Raw genomic sequence first — 19,459 nt, forward strand, 5'->3', positions numbered from 1 at the left:
CAATTTTAGCCACGCCCAAAATAAAACCTGCTGTCTCTACTTCTTTGAGCCAAATTTATTTTTAGAACAGGAAATGTTTTCACTCATTTTGGGCAGTCATAATGAGTACTTTTTATTTGACCTCAGCAAGTACCAGTTTCTGTTGTGCAGCCAGTGGTGAACATTTCTCACACATGCTGATGCATCGGTAATCCAGTTCAATCCTGTTTAATTTCAGTCATTTGGTGTAATAAATATAATCACACAGAGGGTGGTTAGAATGTGGGTTCTCTGACACAAGGCGTTGTTGAATCAAATCCAGAAGTTCTTTCAAAAGGCATTGGGGGGTAATTTTAATATTGGGCGATGGTGTAAAATGGCCGAAATTGGATTGGCCGGCAATTATTTGCCCCGCCCGATTTTCGCTTCCATTAACTTCCATGGAAAAGGAAAATCAGCTGTGGTGTTAATCCGCTATTGTCCATGTTACACCATCTCCGAAAGATAAAATGATCCCCAACGGGAGCGATCTGCATCTCCTTACTGCCCCATCTGCACTTCAAAATGGGCAGTAGCAAGAGCAAAATAGCGCTGAATGGTTGAAACACTGATTTACCACACTGTTGCCACTCGTTTCTACTTTCAGACAACTTCAATCTAAGTGGCTGGCAGCAGCGTCATGAACGTGTGTTCACCACATGACCTAGTTATGACCCATCCAACACCATTTTCGTTGCTACCGCGAGTTCCTACTCGAGCCCACCAAACATGGGCGGTTCACGTTGGGAGGCTGCCATTTTGAGCGTCCATTAAAGGGATCCTCAGCCACAGTCAGAGAAGGCTGCATGCAGGTTTGTGATACTTTTTTTTAATGCTAGCAGCTTGTGGGTTTCGAGGCTTCAACATTTCCACAATTAATGTCCTCACTGCTGCAAAAATTTTGCCTGCTGCTCAAAATTGGCGCTTCCCTTTACTCCTGACACCTCCACCCCTCCCCTTTAAGGTGTTGCGGCTGACCTTCAAAAACAGCCGCCGGATTTCCTGCCTCCAGATCAAAGAGCTGCCTAAAGGGAGCACGTTTTGCTCAAATCAAAAATCATCTCCAATTGTTCAATATACGAACACATACTGACATAGGAACATACCAACACATGGACACAAAAAGACCAGCTGGCCCATCGAGTCTGCTACCATTCAGCTATGTTACAACTAGGCAACATCTTCCCCAATGTTCCCCGCCCACCAGCAGTCATGTAATCTCCTGGGAGAGACAAAAAAAAGATTCAAAAATCCGAGGCCAAGTCAGGAAAAAAATAATTCTGGGAAATTCCTCTCTGACCCCGAAAGGCGATCTCGGTGACCACGAGGTACATCAGCCAACATCCTACCTACCTCCTGTACCCAAGGAGGTCAGCCTCCTCCACAAACTTGTCCAGCTCCCTGTTGGAACATCTGTGGTGAATCACTGCCCACTCCACGAGCCTGCAACTTAATTCCAACGGTCAATGACCTTCTGGGAAAAGACAAGCCTCCTGACATCTAATCTAGTTCCATGTCCACTCATTCTCCCTAAATTACCTAATTCAAATAATAACATGTACACAGTCTAGTCCCTTCATCGTTTTAAATACTTCAATCAAGTCTCCGCAAAGTCTACACTTTTCTAGATGTAAAGACCCAACTCCCTGAGCCTGTTATGATAACTAAGGATTTTTAGTATTAATCAAGTGGCACTCCTCGGAGCCTTGTCTGGGGCCCCCATTTCTCCCAACCTGTGAGGGGACGAGAAGTGGACACAGTATTCCAGAGAGAGGAATATTAAAGAGTATGGGCAGTAAGCAGACTGATTAGACTGGGTGGCCCAAATCTCTGATCAGAAAATGAGGCAGAGCCAGCTCCACTGGAACTTCACCCTGTTCTGTTATTTTCAGGTGGGGATGCCACAGGGAGATCTTCCATCAACACTCCTAAGTCAAGGCGGCACATCGCGGGAGTGCCTGGGCCACCCTTGTAACAGCCCCCTATATACCCTCCTTGGGCCTTAGCAGAATACACGCCAGCTAGGAGCTGATAACTGACGTGAGTCCCGCTGACCTTTACTAGGGAAAGGTAACCGATCCCAGAGGGGATCAATTACCTTCCCAAAGGTGCCCTCATGCTCCATTGGGAGTAGAAGCGATGAAGAGGACACGATTCTTCGAAGCTTTGTCAGGCTGGTGGTTCTGACAGGGTGCCACTGATGCACTTTTGCAGACACGATAGGCCCATCCTGACCATGCGAGTGTAGGGTTCTCAAAATTCCCACATTCCCCAGAGTTATTAATAAAGGGACCCTGAAGGACGAAGTTATAAGGGAATCCTAAACAAAATGGCTTCTGGACCTCGTGGCAGAAGCCTGCAAGATTGGAAAGCAGGACCCCGCAAAAACAGCAGGTCAAATGACATGCCGGGGCCTGTGAGAGCTGAAGCCAGACAATAGATAATGCAGAATACGCATTCTTCATTTTGAAACCAATCAACTCAGGAAAGACTTAAGCTTGAACCCATCAAACCTTTGCATAAATAATCGCTTACAGTTTAAACTGGCTGCCGAGCCAGGAAGATACCAATTCACGTCATGAATAACAAACACCGAGACATTAAAGAGCATTTAACAACGGGGCAACCGCCCGAAAAGCAGTTAAGGTGAATGACTATAATCACTTTAACGAGCCCGCCAAAAGTCGGACAAAGAACTAACCCTGATTTGGCGCGCAGATAACAACCTCCGAAGTAGTATAATTGTAGGCCCACCGGTAACCAAAAAAAAAACAAACGAAGCTGACGAACGAAGCAGGGGTAGAAGAAGAAGAAGCAGACGAAGGCGGACCGACAAAAGGCAGAGAAGGGCAGCGTGGAGAAGCATTGGGGACGAGCAGGCACACACCCTGGTCCAGGTATACTCGAAACTCAACAAAGCAGAAATGACCACGAGCACCACGGTAACAAAGGGCCGGGTAAACCATACCTTCAGATCATTACCACTGCACAGGTAGTGATCTAGGCCACCACAACTGAGCTAACACCGAAGACTGCCAACTGAACCCCAACCGCAACAAAACTTCGACGACCAGACCACCACCAGGAGAACAAAACCCGAAGTTTTTTCCACTCTACAAGGTAAAGTACCCAACAATGACTTTACTCCCTATCTCTAACGGAGAAAAGAGGGTACTTTACTCGGACGACTCCACCACTGCGCCCTGAGACCACGTGGCAACGACAGGCCCCAAAGGGCACCAAGAACGAACCCCAAAACCGCAGCCAGCTTAATCGACAGGATTCGACCTGTCCAGAAACCCTTATTGGTGAGCATGATCCCTGGCCCCTCACAGCACAATTAGTTAGATATTGGGGGTGGGACAAGGGTAAGGGGATTAATACTGTGATTTTTCCCTCGATGTGCCGTGTGTTCCCCATTCCTAATTAAGTGTACTCTTGTAAGTCTGTAACTATTCCAGTAATTTTCAGTGTTGTAACTTTTCACAGAAATCACAGAAATCACAGAAACCCCACAGTGCAGATAGAGGCCATTTCGGCCCATCGAGCCTGCACCGACACATATCCCACCCTATCCCCGTAACCCCACGTATTTAATCCCCCTAACACTAAGGGTCAATTTATCATAGCCAATCAACCTAACCCGCACATCTTTGGACTGTGGGAGGAAACCGGAGCACCCGGAGGAAACCCACGCAAACACGGGGAGAATGTGCAAACTCCACACAGACAGTCGCCCGAGGCCGGATTCGAACCCGGGTCCCTGGCGCTGTGAGGCAACAGTGCTAACCACTATGCCACCGTGCCTTTTTAATAAAAATACAGTTTTCTTGTACCAAACCAGTTGTCTACTCCAATTCTGTATCGCCGCCTGTACCTAAGTCCGGTGTCTAGAACCCAGGGGTGTTGGAGCGATTCGAACCGCTCAGGAACCCAGTCAGAGGCAAGCTGACTGCACACACGCCACCCCCTACATGGGTGACTCTATCCCCGGGTTTCTGGAGAGAGTGTCCGGCCTCCTGCTGAGGGGAGGTGGGGGTTCTGCTTTGACGCACCTGCTCTGGCAGAAGGGAACCCCTGGAATGAGCACATTTTTCTGAGACTGTACGCCACTGGCGGAGCCTTACACAGCGGGCAGCTTATTGGAAAATTGCAGGATTTTCCAATAACCTGCCTGTTGCATATGGGGACTCAGCAAATCTCACCCAAATGTTTAGTCCATCCTGGTATCCCCATTTTTCTCCATTCAAGCTCTTTTCCCAATTTCTATCTGTTCTCTTTTAACATTTCCCCCCCCCCCCCCCATCCTGTCTCTCTCAACATTTCTTCCCTAAGATGTAACTTTGGAAAGCTTTTCCATCCTAGTTCTTTTTCTCGTTCCTTTGACTCAAGTCTTCCATTTTGCAGGTGGGAGCAAGTTTTAAAGAAAAACGTCATTTACAAGCAGACCAGACTCAGGAGGTTTGACATGGCTGCAAACCAAGGAGACAACTAGACAGCAAGTTCACTCATTGTCAGCCCGCAGCCCAACACTGGCTCTCGATCAGTCACCTCTCCCGCCAGGCCCAAAGGGCTAAAAACCATTGCTCTTTAATCTTGAATTCACTTGACTTTCTTGCTGGATGGTGATGTTCGTTGGCTTCATATTGTCACTGCATAGAGATCAAAAGGCTCTGATTTCAGTGAGTTGTTACTTTATTCATTGTATTTACACATTGCTCTAAAACCATACTTGGGCGACTCTTGAGGAAATGAAGACTGAGGGGACACTATCTTGGTCATTAAGGAGCTGAGAACCATTGTGATGTTGATGTTTGTATTGATGTCTGTATGGGCTGTGTCACAGATCCTTGGGGACCACAGATAAAGATTAACTCCCTGTTCCCAATAATATGCAGATACCTCAAGCTTCTGACACTGACAGATCTTGGGGTTCTGCTTTAGGATTTATCAACTAATGAGACAACAGCACTAAGAACAGCCCATTCCAAACCACCAGCCCCACAGATTCAAACAGGACAAACCAGTGAGTAAGAAAAACAAACACAAACAAGACTGAGTTACCTGGGCTTCGAAGGTTGGTTCCCCAGAGTTCGGGGGCTGCATGTTCTACTAAAGCCACAGGGTGGACACTCCCAATGTGAGCAGCTTGACTTGTACTGCCAGCACAGAACTAAAGGACACAGGATTATAATTAACAAGAGAGACCAGACATGAGCAAAAGTTATTTTCTCCCACAGAATAACAGGTACACGGAACAGTCTCACATTTCAGTTGAGGTTCTGTTCCTTCCAAAAGGAACTGAATAAATATCTTGTTAGGAATGAGACTGTAGATTACAGCACTAGGGGCAGAGGAAAGAAAGAATTTGCATTTATACAGAGCCTTTCATGACCTCGGGACGTCCCAAAGCACTTCACTGCCAATGAAGTACTTTTGAAGTGCAGTCACCGTTGAAATTTAGGAAACGCAGCAGCCATTTGCACACAGCAAGCTCCCACAAACAGCAATGAGATAATTACATAGAATTACATAGAATGTACAGCACAGAAACAGACCATTTGGCACAATGGTTCTGTTCCGGTATTTATGCTCCACATGAGCCTCCTCCCACCCTACTTCATCTAACCCTGTCAGCATAACCTTCTATTCTATAATGACCAATTGAACTGTTTTAGGATATTGGCCAGGACACCAGGGAGCTCTCCCCTGCTCTTCTTCATATCGTGTCATGGGATCTATTGCATCCATCTGAGAGAGCAGATTCAACTTCACCTCAACGGAGAGTAAAATCAGGTGGGTGTAAAACAGATGGCTGATCCCATCCCCTCAGTTTCCCATCGGGCGGGTTGGCTTAAAATTACCCCCAAGGGTTTGCCAAACATTTTTCATGAGGGCAATACCCCTTTAAACCACCTGCCTTTTAGAACATTCTACACTCAGTATCCGATGCAGCCTCTGCCCCTCCCTTATTTGCAATCACTGAGCATATTCCTTTCTTTATTTACTATAAGCTAAGGACGGATTAAGCCTCCTTTTGCATACAGCTGCATAGACGCCTACCAGAGGCCATTTTCAGGCGAGGTGGCATCAGTCGTCTCACACGTGACCTCACAGTCTGCTGCACCTCAAGTTCTCCTTATGTGAGGAGACATTTTGCATTTTCAGTTTTAGGGGGATTTTTTTTCTAAATTTTCTGCCCACTGTGCCTAATTCACTTTGCAGATTTGCATTTCTGTATTCTCCACGATGTTTCCACTCCAACCATCTGGGTGATTGTGTCACCTCACTCGCACAGATTCAACTCCCGGCAATAAAAAAACGTAGAACCAAGCTCACCTCCTGAGTCCTACCATCGCTGCAGCCACTGCAATCGGTCCCTGGGCCCACTGCTAGGCGGCCGGAGCGTTCGCCTGAGTCAGGCGGTGGAGCCCTTTTAATAGGTAAATCAGGGTCCTATGATGTGCATAGGACCCCATTTGCCATTTTCAGATGACCCGTCTTTCGGATGAGACATTAAGAACATAAGAACATAAGAAATAGGAGCAGGAGTAGGCCATTTGGCCCTTCGAGCCTGCTCCGCCATTCAATAAGATCATGGCTGATCTTCTACTTCATCTCCACTTTCCTGCACTATCACCATATCCCTTGATTCCCTTAATATCCCAAAATCTATCGATCGCTGTCTTGAATATACTCAACGACTGAGCCTCCACAGCCCTCTGGGGTAGAGAATTCCAAAGATTCACCTCATCTCAGTCCTAAATGGCCGACCCCTTATTCTGAGACTATGACCCCTGGTTCTAGACTCCCCAGCCAGGGGAAACGTCCTCCCTGCATCTACCCTGTCATGCCCTGTAAGAATTTTGTGTGTTTCAATAAGATCACCTCTCATTCTTCTAAACTCTAGAGAATATAGGCCTAGTCTACTCAATCTCTCCTCATAGGACAATCCCCCCATCCCAGGAACCAGTCTAGAGAACCTTCGTTGCACTCCCTCTATGGCAACTATATCCTTCATTAGGTAAGGAGACCAAAACTGTACACAGTACTCCAGGTGTGGTCTCACCAGGGCCCTGTCTGCCCACTCAGGTCGACGTAAATAATCCCATGGCACTATTTCGAAGAAGAGCAGGAGCGTTCTTCCAGTGTCCTGGCCAATACTTATCCCTCAAGGAACATCGCTAAAAGATGGTCATAGAGTCATAGAGTCATAGAGTTATACAGCACGGATAGAGGCCCTTTGGCCCATCGTGTCCGTGCCGGCCATCAAGCCCTGTCTAATCTAATCCCATATTCCAGCATTTGGTCCGTAGCCTTGTATGTTATGGCATTTCAAGTGCTCATCCAAATGCTTCTTAAATGTTGTGAGGGTTCCTGCCTCCACAACCCTTTCAGGCAGTGAGTTCCAGACTCCAACCACCCTCTGGGTGAAAAAGTTCTTTCTCAAATCCCCTCTAAACCTCCCGCCCTTTACCTTGAATCTATGCCCCCTAGTTATTGACCCTTCTACTAAGGGAAAAAGCTCCTCAGTATCCATCCTATCTATGCCCCTCATAATTTTGTACACCTCAATCATGTCCCCCCTCAGCCTCCTCTGCTCCAAGGAAAACAAACCCAATCTGCCCAGTCTCTCTTCATAGCTGAAGCGCTCCAGCCCTGGTAACATCCTGGTGAATCTCCTCTGCACCCTCTCCAAAGCTATCACATCCTTCCTGTAGTGTGGTGACCAGAACTGCACACAGTATTCCAGCTGTGGCCTAACCAGTGTTTTATACAGCTCCATCATAACCTCCTTGCTCTTATATTCTATGCCTCGACTAATGAAGGCAAGTATTCCATATGCCTTTTTTACCACCTTATCCACCTGTTCCGCCGCCTTCAGGGATCTGTGTACTTGCACACCCAGATCCCTCTGCCCCTCCGTCTTGCCTAGGGTCTTACCATTCATTGTGTATTCCCTTGCCTTGTTAGTCCCCCCAAAGTGCATCACCTTGCACTTTTCCAGGTTAAATTCCATTTGCCACTGTTCCGCCCATCTGACCAACCCATCTATATCGTCCTGCAGACTGAGGCTACCCTCCTCGCTATTTACCACCCTACCAATTTTTGTATCATCCGCGAACTTACTGATCATACCTTTTACATTCATATCCAAGTCATTAATGTAGACCACAAACAGCAAGGGACCCAGCACCGATCCCTGTGGTACCCCACTGGCCACAGGCTTCCAGTCACAAAAACAACCTTCGACCATCACCCTCTGCCTTCTGCCACTAAGCCAGTTTTGTATCCAATGTGCCAAGGCACCCTGGATTCCATGGGCTCTTACCTTCTTGACCAGTCTCCTGTGCGGGACTTTATCGAAGGCCTTACTGAAATCCATGTATACCACATACACTGCGTTACCCTCATCCACACACCTAGTCACCCCCTCAAAAAATTCAATCAAATTAGTCAGACATGATCTTCCCTTGACAAAGCCATGTTGACTATCCCTGATTAATCCTTGTCTCTCCAAGTGGAGACTAATTTTGTCCCTCAGAATTTTTTCCAATAATTTTCCTACCACTGATGTTAGGCTCACTGGCCTCTAGTTCCCCGGTTTTTCCCTACTTCCCTTCTTGAATAATGGTACTACATTAGCAGTTCTCCAGTCCTCTGGCACATCCCCTGTGGCCAGAGAGGTCCTGAATATATGTGTTAGAGCCCCCGCAATCTCTTCCTTTGCCTCACACAGCAGCCTGGGATACATTTCGTCCGGGCCTGGGGATTTATCCATTTTTAGGCCTGCTAAAACCGCCAATACCTCCTCCCTCTCGATGTTAATATGTTCGAGCATATCACAGTCCCCCCGCCCTATTTCTATGTCTACATCGTCCTCCTCCATAGTGAAAACAGATGCAAAAAATTCATTTAGAACCCCTCCTACATCTTCCGGCTCCACACACAGATTGCCACTTTTGTCCCTAATGGGCCCTATTTTTTCCCTAGTTATCCTCTTACCCTTAATATACTTATAAAACATCTTAGGATTTTCCTTTATTTTGCTCGCCAGTGTTATTTCATGGCCCCTCCTTGATCTCCTAATTTCTTTTTTAAGTATCCCCCTGCACTTTTTGTACTCCTCTAGGGCTTCCTCCGTCTTTAGCCTTTTGTATCTGCCAAAAGCCCTCCTTTTTTTCCTAATCCATTCTCGTATATCCCCTGACATCCAAGGTTCCCTGTGGTTTTTAGAACCACCCTTGACCTTTACGGGAACATGTTGCCATTGTATGATCTCAATCTCCCTTCTGAAAGCCTCCCATTGCTCCGATGCGGATTTTCCTACAAGTAGCTGATCCCAGTCTATTTTGGCCAGATCCTGCCTTATCCTATTAAAATCGGCCTTCCCCCAATTTAGAACCTTTATTTCCGGCCCATCCCTGTCCTTTTCCATGACCACCTTAAATCTCACCATATTATGGTCACTGTCACCAAAGTGCTCACCTACTAGCACTTTTTCCACTTGGCCGGCCACATTCCCTAGAATTAGGTCCAGTACCGCCCCCTCTCTTGTAGGATTTTCTACATGCTGGCTCAAAAAGCTCTCCTGGATGCACTTTAAGAATTCTACACCCTCTGAACCTTTCACACTTTGACTATCCCAGTTAATATTGGGGAAGTTGAAATCCCCCATTATTATTACCCTATTATTTGCACATTTCTCTGAGATTTGCTTACATATCTGTTCCTCTATCTCCCCCTGACTGTTTGGAGGCCTATAGTACACTCCCAGCAAAGTGCTTGCCCCCTTTTTGTTTTTAAGCTCCACCCATATGGCCTCATTAGAGGAACCTGCTAATATATCATCCCTCCTTACTGCAGTAATTGACTCCTTAATTAATATTGCGACACCCCCTCCTCTTTTACCTCCCCCTCTGTCTCGCCTGAAGATTCTGTACCCCGGAATATTGAGCTGCCAGTCTTGCCCCTCCCTCAACCATGTCTCCGTGATAGCAACAATATCATACTCCCATGTGTTTATCAACACCTTCAGTTCATCCACCTTATTTGCAAGACTCCTTGCATTAAAATAGATGCCATCCAGCCTTGCCCTTATATATTTGCCCTGTCTACCAAGCTGACTTGTTTTTTTCTCTATAATTGGCAGCACATCACCCCCTATTTCAGCTCCCCTCTGTATCCCATCCCCCTGCCAAGTTAGTTTAAACCCCCCCCAACAGTGCTAGCAAACCTCCCCGCAAGGATATTTGTCCCGTTCTGGTTCAGGTGCAACCCGTCCGACTTGTACAAGTCCCAACTTTCCCAGAAGCAGGCCCAGTGATCCAGGAAACTAAAACCCTCCCTCCTACACCAACTCTTTAGCCACGCATTCATCTGCACTATCCTCCTATTCCTATACTCACTAGCACGTGGCACTGGGAGTAATCCAGAGATTACAACCTTTGAGGTCCTGCTCTTTAATCTGTTACCTAGCTCCCTAAATTCTTGATGCAGGACCTCATCCCCCATCCTACCTATGTCGTTGGTCCCAATGTGGACCACGACCTCTGCCTGCTCACCCTCCCCCTTAAGAATGCCCTGTAGCCGCTCAGTGACATCCATGATCCTGGCCCCAGGGAGGCAACAAACCATCCTGGAGTCACGTTTGCGGCCACAGAAACGCCTATCTGCTCCCCTTACGATAGAAACCCCTACCACTATTGCTCTCCCACTCTTTTTCCTCCCTTCCTGAGCAGCAGAAGCGTCCCTGGTGCCAGGAAGCTGGCTGCTGCTGCCTTCCCCTGGTGAGTCATCCCCCTCAACAGTATCCAACTTGGTATACCTGTTTGAAAGGGGGATGTCCGCAGGGGTTCCCTGCACTTCCTGCCTGCCTCTGTTGCTCCGCCTGATGGTCACCCACTTTCTTTCTGCCTGTGCAGCCCTACCCTGAGGCGTGAACAACTCGCTAAACGTGCTATCCACGACCCTCTCAGCATCGCGCATGCTCCAAAATTCATCCACCCGCAGCTCGAGCGCCGCAATGCGGTCTACAAGTAGCTGCAGCTGGATGCATTTCCCGCACACATGGTCGTCAGGGACACTGGCAGCGTCCCTGACTTCCCACATGGAGCAAGAGGAGCAGAACACGGGTCTGAACTCTCCTGCCATGACTTACTCCTATAATTAATTTAAAAATGTATTCAATACCCCAGTTACAGGTATACTCTAGGGCGCTTTATTTACCAACTGTCCCCACTACACCACAGAGACCCTAGAAATTTAACACCACAGAATTCAAGCTTGTATTGAAAAGAGAGAAATACTCACCAACCAATCACTTACCTGCTTCCTGCTGACGTCACACTTGGACTACATTTTACCTCTCTCCTGGAACCTGGATTGGTGTGCCTCTGACTGCTCCCTTTTAAGCTCCGCCGCCTCGGGCTGCTCCCGCGCAGGTCCGCTGCTTCTCCGGTCTCGGGGCTGTGGGCCTCGGTGCCTCTGACTGCTCCCTTTTAAGCTCCGCCGCCTCGGGCTGCTCCCGCGCAGGTCCGCTGCTTCTCCGGTCTCGGGGCTGTGGGCCTCGGTGCCTCTGACTGCTCCCTTTTAAGCTCCGCCGCCTCGGGCTGCTCCCGCGCAGGTCCGCTGCTTTTCCGGTCTCATTATCACATTGCTGTTTGTGGGAGCTTGCTGTGCACAAATTGTCTGTCGCATTTTCTACATTACAACAGTGATTACACTTCAAAAAAGTTCTTCATTGGTTGTGAAGCGCCTGAGATCGTGAAAGGCACAACGTATATGCAAGTTCTTTCTTTCGTTCTTTCCTTCACTGGGCGGAGTGTGCGGCGTGGACATTCTGCTCAGTTTCAGCTGGTGACCCAGCCAAAAGCAAGCCCATGGGTAAAGTTTGTGTTTATTTTTGTGGGGCCGTGAGGAGCAGGGTTGTTTCTCCGGGCTTTGACAGCATGGACCATGGTTGGGTTGGGCTGAGGGTCTGATGGAAACACTTGACCAATTTATACCAGGACTGCGGCACTGGGCCCTCAGAAGTTTGGAGCCCTGGTATCCAGGATTCTCTCTCACTCACCCTATTAGATGGCCTTGTGGTCTGTGTCACGTCTGTTGCTGAGCTCTAACACCCTGTAATATGACATAACCACCAGCACCATCTTCAGAAGGCTGCCAAAGTATTCACTGCTGAATAACGGAAGACTGAATTATACCATCGTAACTCCAGTCAGCTACAGTATGTTACAGAAGACAATCTGATCATTATCTTTTTCTTATTTGTTTTCAGGATGTGGGTGACGCTGGCAAGGCCGCCATTTATTGCCCATCCCTGGTTACCCTGAGAAGTTGCCCTTCTCCATGAACCGCTGCAGTCCTTCTGGTGATGGTGTTCCCACAATGGTGTGTAAAATACGTTACTTAAAATAGAATGATCACCATATGTTATATAAAATAACCTGATCAGTAAATCTGTTATATATTGCAACTGGTACCTAAGTTACAACACTCCATTTCAAAATACATTGAATATTCTGTCAGGCTCTGCCTATGGCAATATCCATTATAAAAGTATACATATTTATCTGCAGTACCTGTTACACCTGTTAGTGGTGCTCAAATAGGGCTTTTCAGTGTTAAATATCATGCAACATTTGCAGCCTAAACAACAGGTGCTCCATAGTACACTGAGAGTTAGTACCAAAAAAGGGCTAGGTCAGTATGCAGTTGCAAGCTCTGGCCATTGAGTGCTGCTGTGGAGTAGCCAGAGGTTTTGTGCCTCCATTGCCTTAGTCAGCAGTCCTTTTGGCATAGGTGAGTAAAGCAGATAAGGGTTAAAGTTTAAAAATAAATGTAGAAAGTTGTGTAAAACTTTCTTCCCCATACAGCTCTCCTGGACTTCCTCCTAACTCTCCCCGCTGGCTGCCTTTTCTTTGAGGCATCATATCTCCAGCCCCCGATCAGCCTGTGGACCCTATGGCCAATTTCAGCGCCCGCCATCACTGCCAAACTCTGTGGTGTATCCCCTGCCTCCCTCAACAAACCCACCGCCCCACTGATGAACAACATTATCACCTCCCACCCCAGCAAGCAGAATCTAGACTGCCTTTCCCAATTCCCTTAATGAGGGACAATTCAGACACCACCCCTCCAGGTACACGTCAGCCCTAGCAACCCACCCACTCTGAACGAATCTACCCTTCATCCTCCACCCCCGCCCCCGACAAAATCTTTCTACTGCTTTCCACTCCTCCACCCTAGTGAGCAGCATTCCCCCCCGCCCCGCAACCCCCCACTGGACAGTATCTCAGCCTTTGACACCTCTCAGTTCAGCAGCATTTGACTTCTATGCAGAGTAACATCAGTATATTTGTTCGACAACTTATTTTAGCTCATATTTGAAACAGATTGACAGGGACGCACTACACACAACTTTTAGTTATAATGCCAGCCTTGGGGGTAACTTTCTCACCGATCACCCGCTCAGGTGGATGTAAAAGGTTCACTGTTCTAAGAAGAGCAAGGGAGTTCCCCAGTGCAATTTTTCAAATATCAAAAAGTCTCCAATGTTAGCAAAATTAGGTCCCCTCAATTGTTGAAAAATTGGAAACTTGGGAAAAATTCGGTTGCTTGCACCTCCTGTTAGCGCCACCTTGGGGCGCAAAGCACCTAGTGCCCCGGCGTGTCGCCGCTAATGCCTCCCGCAAAATTCAACGGGAGGTTAGCGGCAGCAGTGGCCAGTAGCGCCCCGCAGCACTGCGCCTCTGCCGATGTCATCATCGCCGTGTGCAGCGCCCTACTCGCGCACCGGCCGCAAACCTGGCTCGCGCCCCCAGACCTACCACCAGACGCTATGTCTGACAGCGTCAGGGTGGCGCTTTTGCGGCCGGGGCGGGGCAAATTAATGGGCAGGTGCCAGGCGGTCATTTTCTTTTGGGCCGCCTGCCAGCATCTGCCCCCTCTCGCCTCCCCTTGCGGGGTACCGGCCGTGATCGGGCAGCCCGGCACTCCTCTCGAGTGCCGGGCTCTTTTGCCGGCACCCCGCTCCCCGGTGGTCCAGCAGGACCCCGGTGCACGTTGCGCTAGGCCCCTCTGCTTTAATCGGGACGGGGAGCCAGCAGTATTGTGATTAATAGTGAAAGATTATTTCCTCTGGTGGCTCGATGGGGAACAAGGGGAGGGAGACTGAGGATTCTCACTGGAAGAAACGGGGGAAGGGTGAAAGAAGATTCTTTAACTGAAACATAGAAACATAGAAGATAGGAGCAGGAGTAGGCCATTCGGCCCCTCGAGCCTGCTCCGCCATTTACTGAGATCATGGCTGACCATCCGAATTCAGTACCCTGTCCCTGCTTTCTCCCCATATACCTTGATCCCTTTAGCCTTAAGAAATATATCTAACTCCTTGAATATATTTAATGAATTGGCCTCAACTGCCTTCTGTGGTGGAGAATTCCACAGGTTCACCACTCTCTGGGTGAAGAAATTCCTCCTCATCTCAGTCCTAAATGGCTTACCCCTTATCCTTAGACTGTGACCCCTGGTTCTGGACTCCCCCGCCATCGGGAACATCCTTCCTGCATCTAGTCTGTCTAGTCCTGTTGGAATTTTATATGTTTCAATGAGATCCCCTCTCATTCTTCTAAACTCCAGCGAATATAAGCCCAATCGACCCAATCTCTCCTCATACGTCATTCCTGCCATCCCAGGTATCAGTCTGATGACTCTTCGCTGCACTCCCTCCATGGCAAGAGCATCCTTCCTCAGATAAGGCGACCAAAACTGCACACAATACTCAAGGTGTGGTCTCACCAAGGCCCTGTACAACTGCAGCAAGACATCCTTGTTCCTGTACTCGAATCCTCTTGCTATGAAGGCCAACACACCATTTGCCTTCTTAACCGCCTGCTGCACCTGCATGCTTACCTTCAGCGACTGGTGCACAAGGACACCCAGGTCTCGTTGCACTTCCCCTTCTCCCAATCTATTGCCGTTCAGATAATAATCTGCCTTCCTGTTTTTGCCACCAAAGTGGATAACCTCGCATTTATCCACTTTATACTGCATCTGCCATGCATCTGCCCAATCACCCAACCTGTCCAAATCATACTGGAGTTTCTCTGCATCCTCCTCACAGCACACACGCCCACCCAGCTTTCTGTCGTCTGCAAACTTGGAGATATTACATCTAGTTCCCTCATCTAGATCATTAATATATTTTGTGAATAGCTGGGGTCCTAGCACTGATCCCTGCGGTACCCCACTAGTCACTGCCTGCCACTCGGAAAAAGACCCGTTTATTCCAACTCTTTGCTTCCTGTCTGCCAGCCAGTTCTCTATCCAAGTCAGTACCTTACCCCCACTCCCATGTGCTTTAACTTTGCATGCTAATCTCTTATGCGGGACCTTATCGAAAGCCTTTTGAAAGTCCAAATACACCTTATCTATTCTACCAGTTACATCCTCAAAAAATTCCAGTAGATTAGTCAAGCACGATTTACCTTTTGTAAATTCATGTTGACTTTGTCCGATCCTGTCACTGTTTTCCAAGTGCTCTGCTATTACATCTTTTATAATGGACTGTAGCATTTTCCCCACTACCGATGTCAGGCTTACCAGCCTATAGTTCCCCGTTTTCTCTCTACCACCTTTTTAAAATAGCGGGGTTACATTAGCTACCCTCCAATCCATGGGAACTGTGCCAGAGTCTATAATGTTTTGGACGATGACCAGCAATGCATCTACTATTTCTAGGGCCACTTCCTTACGTACCCTAGGATGTAGATTATCAGGCCCTGGTTATTTATCGGCCTTCAATCCCGTCAATTACCCTAACACCATTTCCCTACAAATTCTGATTTCATTCAGTTCCTCCCTCTCATTAGACCCTATGTTCCCTGACATCTCTGGGAGGTTATTTGTGTCCTCCTTTGTGAAGACAGAACCATGTCTTTGTTCCCCATTATAAATTCCCCTGATTCTGACTGCAAGGGACCTATGCTTGACTTCACCAATCTTTTTCTCTTCACATATCTATAGAAGCTTTTACAGTCAGTTTTTATGTTCCCTGCAAGCTTACTCTCATACTCTATTTTCCCCCTCTTAATTAATCCTTTTGTCTCCTTTGCTGAATCCTAAACTGCTCCCAATCCTCAGGTTTGCTCCTTTTTCTGGCCAATTTATATGTCCTCTCCTTGGATCTTATGCTATCCCTAATTTCCCTTGTTAGCCACGGTTGCGCCACGTTTTTTGTTTTATTTTTATGCCAGACAGGGATGAACAAATTCTGTAGTTCATCCATGCGATCTTTAAATGTTCGCCATTGCCTATCTACTGTCAACCCTTTAAGTAACGTTTCCCAATCCATCCTAACCAACTTGTGCCTCATACCATTGTAGTTTCCTTTATTTAAATTCAGGACCCTAGTCTCTGAGTCAACTACTTCACTCTCCATCTTAATGAAGAATTCTATCATATTATGATTGCTCCTCCCCAAGGGGCCTCACACAACAAGATTGCTAATCAATCCTTTGGGGGCTACTAGACTGTGGAATACTTCACCACATGTGACTTTTGAGGTAGAGACTAAAACCTCATTTCAAAGGGAATGGAATAATTATTTGGAAAGGAGGAATATGAAAAAATCTGCGGGTGAGGAATGGATTTACAGGAGAGAGCGCCAGCACCCGGGACCAAATGGCCTCCTCCTGTGCTGAAATTTCTATAATTCTATGAAAACTCTCCTTTATTGAGTCCCAGCCCAGGTTTAGAAATGTTGGTGCTGAGCTGAGTTTAGGATGATGTGCCCTTTGAGAAGTCCCCCAAACACCGAGCCCATTGCCCTCTGTGTGATCTCTTGGTTTGATCCAGGTGCCGGCTGGTTTTGATGTCTGAAGTCCAAGTACAGATCAGCTCTGACTGAGGCTCCCAGTTCAGTGTTGTCACCTTCAAATGGAACCGGAGTCCAAACCAGAGTCCAAGGAGATAGGGAGAGAGATCGGGCCTATTAAAAGTGGCATCAACTGGGGAGCCTGACCTCACCTTGTGCAATGCAGGGGGAATCTGGCTATGGTTTGAGGGTAAATATCAGCGGGTTATAGGATTACTACTAGTTACAGGTAGGATATTGCGGCATTCCATCTATTACTACCAGTTACATATAGACTATCAGTGAGTTATTGTATTACTGTTGGTTATGAGGGCAATCTGAGTGTTACCACTATTACTATGAGTTATCAGTACAATTTCAGTGAGTTACCATTAGTTACTGGTGGAATCAAAGTTCCTCCCAGCTCTGGTTTCCCCTCTGCAAATCACTCCCCCACCTTCGGATTCCCCTCTTCCCCACCCTTGGTTTCCCCTCTTCCCCACCCTCGGTTTCCCCTCTTCCCCACCCTCGGTTTCCCCTCTTCCCCACCCTCGGTTTCCCATCTTCCCCACCCTCGGTTTTCCTTCATCACCTGCTCACGGGTGACCTCCTGGTTCTTGGAACTTCTGGCACAACAGCTGCTGGTTATGAAACCTCAAGAAAAGACACTCAACTACAGGGGACCCAAACTTTATCAGGTAAGTGCAGTAACATTTGTAGAAGTCATGTGATCAGATGTCATGTGATCAGTTTTCACGTGGTCAGAACTTCATGTGATCAAACCTCCAGGAATGGCTCCAACCACAGTTGGCAACTCTAGCTGCCAGGGATGTCTTAAAAATCGGCCAACCCAATTTTGGGTCAGACGTCTTTCAGAAATCCTTGGGGCGCAGGATGTTGGTCCCCGAAGTTGGGTCTCATTGCACCCTCAAAACCTCTTTGTGTCCAAGAGACCTATTGTTAAACAAAATATAAAGCTAAAGATTGTGAAAACAGGATAGTTTTCTTCATATTACTAACATTAAAACTATAAAAGAGCTTGAAGAGGAAGGTTTGGAATTTTATATTAACTCCTTTATAAGTTTTCTCAAAGACACTCTCAAAAATGATGGTGAAACTCATATGCTGGCACAGCACACCGAAGTCTGGATCCAGAATACCTGATTATCTAAGAGGACTTTACTGGTTAACTGCTGACTGTACAAACTCATATTTTGTCACTTACTCCAGTGTTTTCTGTCAGGCTAGGAATGTAAACCATACTCCGTACATAACATCATCAGAGGGAGTGGGTCTGGAGCACTTGCAATCATGTGATATTATTTCACCACGTGACTGTGGACATGATAGAATGAAGCCTGGTGGGACTCCGAATTGTGCATGGCACTGTGGACTCCTTCTCAATGGCCCAGTAATTCCGGTCCCAACGCGTGAGTACGGATGGGGTACTCACGCGTGGGCCCGTTGGAAGTGCCGGATTTCAGCATGCACAGCGTATGCGCGGAAAACCAGCATTTCCTCTCCTCTGAACCAAGGGGTTAAGAGGCGGTTCCCTAGCGACGTTGGAGGCAGTGTGTACGCGTTGAACTTCGGTTTCTTTGACAGGTTTGTCTGTGTGTGAAGGCCTCCACTTTTTACGAATGTAAAAAGCAGACGTAAGGACTTCGTTTTATAAGTGGTCTAATAATTAAAGTTAGACATTTTTTTCCACAGGTTTATTATTTTTAAAGAATTTACAGTAAGGTAAGTGTATTTTTGGACCCGATTTCTTGAAAAAAATTTTTTGGCAGAAATTTGAATAATTGTTTAAATTAGTTTTTTTAAATTATTAATAGTTAATTTAATTATTGGAATTTTTTATAACTTTTATTTAAAGTTTAAGTAGTGTTTTGGGCGCCCGTACTTTTCATGAGTTTGACAGGTCTTATGTCTAACTCATGAATGGACTTTTGTAAACTCCCATTGGTTGCCCAGTGCTCACGTGATCCCAGCCGGCTCATCGCACTAAGTACGCCGCTGGATCACGCACGCACAGCGCGCTGGGAGCTGAACCGGACCACAGACCGGAAATCCAAGCAGGCCCAGTCTTCAAATGTCAGCGCGATATGTAAGTGTAGGTCGGGGGCTTGCACCCGCGGGAAGCCCCTGACCCGAATTTCTGGGCCAATATGTTATGGTCTTTGTTTATTTTTTTCAACATCAAATTAATTTAAAACTTTAACGTAAAATAGACTTTTGCATTTACAAAAAAAACTGAGGCGATCAAAATTATATCCAATTAATGAGTAATTGAAGTCAGAATTTAAACTGGAACCAAATTTTCCCTCAGGTCACTGTTTCGTAGAACAGTGCCTCCTGAGAATATGAATCTGTAACTATGAGCTGTGCTTTCACAAGGCTCCACCTACAGTGTGGAGTCTCGCTGGGGTGAGCACAGGTCACACAATCAGACACCCAGCCTCACGCCTGATTCATAGTGTGCTGAATTTTGCAAGGTATCATTTTTCTGGGCCACGTGAGGCAGTGCTGCATAAAGGATAATTATTGGGCTCAGCTCCCACGCTGACTTTCACAATGTTC

The 19,459-nt window shown here is 47.1% G+C and overlaps 1 long non-coding RNA gene across 1 annotated transcript; it reads left to right on the plus strand.

The window, feature by feature from the left end:
* Positions 1-466: 466 nt before the first annotated feature.
* Positions 467-18,655, plus strand: LOC147124191 (uncharacterized). The gene is made up of 4 exons (XR_015079642.1): positions 467-830; positions 4,426-4,700; positions 12,302-12,414; positions 18,593-18,655. It is a non-coding gene; the product is annotated as an uncharacterized LOC147124191 (long non-coding RNA).
* Positions 18,656-19,459: the final 804 nt, after the last annotated feature.

This window comes from Somniosus microcephalus, chromosome 1 (genome assembly GCF_052327205.1).
Source record: "Somniosus microcephalus isolate GS21.2 chromosome 1, FLI_Smic_1.0, whole genome shotgun sequence".
Classification (NCBI taxonomy): domain Eukaryota; kingdom Metazoa; phylum Chordata; class Chondrichthyes; order Squaliformes; family Somniosidae; genus Somniosus; species Somniosus microcephalus.